The sequence below is a fragment of the Cucurbita moschata genome, unplaced genomic scaffold, assembly GCF_002738365.1.
Source record: "Cucurbita moschata cultivar Rifu unplaced genomic scaffold, Cmos_1.0 Cmo_Scf00002, whole genome shotgun sequence".
Lineage (NCBI taxonomy): Eukaryota > Viridiplantae > Streptophyta > Magnoliopsida > Cucurbitales > Cucurbitaceae > Cucurbita > Cucurbita moschata.
Window position 1 is genome coordinate 895,298 of NW_019268518.1, and position 5,609 is coordinate 900,906.

The following is a 5,609-nucleotide window of genomic DNA, read 5'->3' on the forward strand; positions in this document are numbered from 1 at the left end:
TTAAGTTTATATTGTATGATTGAAATGTCTTAGTTCGTATTATCAACCTTACATGTATATTGGATTTAAGATTACACGTATATTGGATTTAAGATGTTGCAGTCAATTGAACAGATTAAGGATTTGAATAATCAAACATTCAACCTAGTAAAGGTGATATGGATTAATCACATGCCTGAAAATATAACTTGAGGAAGAGAATATGAGATTATGATCATAGTAGTGGATTGATAAGAGAAACTTGGAGGATGAAAGTTCTTAAGACTGGTTTCTTGTCTTTATGAACCAGAGCTGCCTTGCTCGTATCTCCCTTTAAAGGATTTCAACTTGATGTAGCAGCAACTCATGGCACATGAAGGTGCAAACCCCTCCCTAACTTGTTCAACCAGATAGTCCTCTCGGTTTGTTCTCCCTCTCTATCTAATCTTCCTCTTTGATTTTGTACAACAGTCTTAATCATTGATTTTACCGGTCACACAACCTCTATCTTTCTTCTGCTAATTGGAACGTGTGCCTTTCTTTACCAAAACTTCTATAATATATAGTCAGCTAATGAGTTAATTATATACCAAGTTATGCCGGGTTACATATTGAGTATTTTTTAGTACTCAATCATTTTAAAACTTTTTTCTTTTTGGTGCAAGGCGTCCTTGGTTGATTGTCAATATTTTCTTTTTTCTCTTCTTCTGCATTTGAATTATTTTAAGGAGTTTATAAACTTTAGGAGTCCAGAGGAGTCAATACTGTGTGACAAACTCACTCAAAATGAAACTCTAAAATGAATTGCATTGATTGTAGGGATGCTTTGAGTTTACTCGTGGTACTACACACATACCCATTGACTCACGTAGTTTTATCGACGCATCCAGCTTCAGTAGTTTTGTCATAATATCTACGACTTGTTCTTGTGTGACACAATGATTAAGCTCAATAACTCTTGTTAAATCACGCAAGAAATGAAGCCTCAGATCAATGTGTTTGCTACGTCCATATATGATTGGATTTTTGGATAGCTTAATGGTGGAACTATTATCACAAAACATAGTGATACACTTGTCTTAAAAATGACTAAGTTTTTTCAAAACTCTCTTTATCCACACCCCTTGAAAAGCACAAGAGGCGGCTGCCACAAATTCTGCTTTTGTAGTGGACAAAGTAACTACAGGTTGTTTTTTAAAGGACCGAGACACAAAGTAAAAACAATAACCAGAAGTGTTTTTCCTGTCATCTATATCTCTTGCATAATCACTGTCGGTATATGCTATCAACTCTTCATTACCCCTTTTTTCTTTTTTTTATAAAGGACTCCCAAATCTACCGTACCTTTTAAATATCTCAATACCCTTTTTGCAGCTTTCAAATGCAACTTAGTTGGACTTGCCATAAATCTGCTAATGAGAGACACTACATATATTAAATCCGACCTTATTGCAGTTAGATACATAAGGCTTCTAATCAATTGTTTATACATGGTAGCATTGTCCTTGGCTCCTTGTTCATCCTTTGTCAGACTAACCCCAGGATAATAGGGTTTTTCACACTATTACTTTATTCCATCCAAAATTTCTTTTGCATACTTTCTCTAACTAATATAAATACGTTTAAGATTTTGTAAAATTTTAACCAATATAAATGCGTTTAGGATTTTGTAAAATTTCTACGCTCATAAAATATTTCATGTTTCCTAAATCAGGAGTTTCAAATTCAAGTTTCATAGAATTCTTGAACTTAACAAACATGCTTCATCCTTACCAGTAAAAATTAGATCGTCAACATATAGCTAATAATCAAAATTTTACCTTCATCTTCTGATTGTATGAATAAAGTACGGTCAGAGTTGCACAGTTCAAATCCATCTTTGACAAAATGTGCTTCAATTTGACTGTACCATGCATATGGGGCTTATTTAAGGTCATATAATGTCTTCCTCAATTTGTATACCTTTTATTCTTGACATTTTTTCTCATAACATTGTAGTTGCTCAACGAACACGGCTTCTTTTGACTCTCCATATAAGAAAGCACTTTACACGTCAAGCTAATACACGTTCCAACTATTTCGAGCTACTAAAGCAATTATCATTCGAATAGTATCCCACCTAACCACAGGTGCAAACACCAAGGTATAGTCTATACCATGTTGTTGTGCATACCCTTTTACTACCAACCTAGCCATACTTATCAACTTATCCATTTTCGTTGAGTTTAGTTTTGAAAACCCACTTTACTCCAATCTTCTTCATTCCTTTAGGCAACTCTGTCAATTTTCAAGTCTCATTCGCTCGATGGCTTCTATCTCCAAGTCCATTGTAGCTATCCATTTTGAACTTTGAATAGCTTCTTCGAAGGTAGTCGGATTTGTAGTTGAAGTTCATAGAACTAAATTGTTGAGTTCACCTTCTTCAGAAAGTTCTCCCTCGCTCACATAATTTTTCATCCATAATGATACTCTTACGTTCTTCACTTCTGGTGTGCTTTCTTCATATGTTGAAGAATTTGATTTAGATGACTCACTATTAGATATACTAACTTTCCCTTCTTCGGCTACCACCTCCTCTTCAGATTCTTCTTCACTTTGGTCATGTTCACTTCCTTCTATATTACTATCTTCCCATTCGAGGGTATCAAGTCTAGCTTCTTCATTACTTTTCCCCAAATTCCAACACTTATTTTTTTAAAAAAATCCCATTTCTACTTACAACTATCTTCTTGGATACTAGATCATAGAGTCTATATGTTTTAGACTCTTCACTCATCTCTAGCAGCACACACTGAAAACTTTTATCATCTAACTTCTTTCTCTTACCTTCGGATACATGATACATGAACATGGTCAATTCCTCCAAAAACTCAAAAAATAATCAACATTAGGTTCTACGCCACTCCAAGCATCCTCAGGAGTCATTATCTTTCACTACCATTGCAGGACTTTTGTTAAGTACGTGCACTGTTCAGTTTACTGCTTCTGGCCATGTTCATGATTATTTTGTTCTTTCGCTCAGCTACTATAACAATTCGAGTTTCTGAAATGAAATAAAATCAAGTAAAAATAAAATTAAAAAATTAAATGTTCTCATGTAATCTCCACAGAAATCGATGGATTTCCTAAGAGACATTTATTGCCTAATAGAAACATTCTTGTTTCTCTAAGTTTTCTTATCTTAAAACCCTCAAATGCCTTATTAAATATCTTGAGATTATTTTTATATTCCTATGCTCAACCTTTTACATCCCTTGAAAACGATTTTCTCTCCTAACTTTTCTCTGGGAACATTAGGATTGCTATTTTGAAAAAAGGATTCGAGTGGAAGTAAGATATAGACATCAGGATCGTCGTGCTTGTGTCGAAGATGTTGCGTGACCGGTGAAAACAAGAAGTTGCGCCGGGGGTCATCGGGAGAAGTGAAATTCGAAATCGGAGTAGGGTAGCCACATCGTTGACGGTGCAATGGCGAGTTAGGGTTTCACGTGGTTGCGGGTTAGGAAGACGACAAAGCGGGTCGGGTAACCTGCCTCACGCTCAGCCTCTAGTTCGGTCCAAACAGTAAACGGGCCGTGTTTCCATCGGCGACCCAACTCCACAGACGCACGCCCAATAGCTTCGACCGCTTCGTATGGGTACACAGTGCGGCTCAGCTTGCACATGTATGAAAACGACTCGATTTCGTCAATTCTCGCGGCTCGGCTTGGCGGCTTAATTGATCGGCTCGGCTTATCGACTCTGTATCACTATAATATATCGATTCCAAAGTTTTCATCCCTTTCGAAGTTGTTTCTACCCTTAGTTTTACCATTTGATGTCAGTATGGTTCCTAACCGTCAAAGACAGATTGTGTTGGGAGTTTATTTTGATAGATAACATGAGATTTAGCTAGGGTATGTTATGAAAGGTTCCTAAGTTTTTACATAGTTATTATAGGACGTATTTAACCATTGGAATTAGCTTGTTGTGGGTGACTTCGGCCAAGGCCATCGAGGTAAGTGACCTTACTGTTAGAGTTAGCTTACTACGTGTTGTATGATGGTGTGTGCCCTATGGCCCCTGCATGCACCATATTTTATGTGATTATGACCATATGATGTATGTATTATGTGACTGTTTACGCTATGAAAAGTTATGGATTATGTTGACTGTTGACTGTTGACTGTTTATGCTATGAGAAGATAGTTGATCTGCTAGTATTATATGCCATAAAAATGTTGATCGATGTCATGGATACACGTAGTATTATCGAGTCATGTCATGAAATGCTTATGGAACTGGAATGTATTTTCACGTTATGTGATATGCCATGTAATGTAAGAAATGTATATGTGATGTTAGCAATGTTTATGTAATGCCATGTTAGGTATGTTAAGGGACCTCATGCATATATGTATGTCACTTGCATCGGGATAGTTCCCCTTTATGTTACGAAAGAATGAAATACGATATTTATGTTCGCCATGATATCATGCGGGCCATTTTCTGTTCTGTGGTGTTCGGTGACGTGTATTACGTTGTGCTCGACCAAGCTAGGCCCAGGGGGTACGTATACGAGCCCGTCTGGTGGGTCCATATGCGCGTACATGGGTCGTGTGTGAAGGAGTACCACACATCCAACCCTACCAAGAATAGAAAAGCGCCCAAGTCCATGTAAAGTTTATGAAAAGTTAGGTCCCGCTCATATGTTGCATGTGTTTGCATTTTTAACCCTAACAGTGGGGTGACTTAATGAGTATTTCATAAAATACTCAAGCCACATGCTACCTACATTTTTCAGGTAAAGGCAAGGCGCCAATGTACAGTTGACAGTGGAGCTGAGGACACCATGGAAGTGAACGAGGGGCATTTTTAGTAGTTTACGTTTATTTGACTATTTTAAGTTGAAGCATTGAACATTGTTTTATTTAGATTTATTCTGAATTCAGTTACTCAAGGTTTTATTTTCGGAGATAGGTTATTTTGGATATTTAAATCTTTATGAAAGACTTGATTGTGTTTTCCAAGATTATTTATGATGAGCTTCGTGTAATGAATTTTGTATACATGGATGACATCACTAACTAGGTTAAAGTGTCTAAGTTATTAGACTCTTCAATCGAACATATAACATAGTCAAATCTTGAGGTCATTTATCTCAAGATTTTTTCAATAATCACCACTTTTGTTTCATGTTTTCACCATGAACTTTCATCTTATTTGCAATAGTGAGAGCTTGAGAAATATGCATCAACACTCTTGCCCTCTTTCATCGGTAGGACTTCAAACTCTTTCCTAAGAGCTTAAAGCTGTGCTCTTTTGACTCTTGTGGAACCCTAGTGCTTCTGCTTCATAGAATCCAAATTTGTTTGCCAGTATCTCTATTAAGGATTGTTTCCATAATAGTTCGATCAATGGCTTGATAACATATAATTTCATTATTTTGAATTTTGTTTATTTTATTATATGTTATCAAGTCTAAAGAAGAGCAAGCAAAGTTTGATTATTCTGTTATAAACATTTACCTGTTATGTTTTTTCTTAAATTTTTAATTGACGATAGCATACACATAGTGACAATTCGTGGATTAGGATGATGGGCTTTGTCTGAATCCTGTGCGCAGCATTGTATGGGTGCCTTCCCCTGTT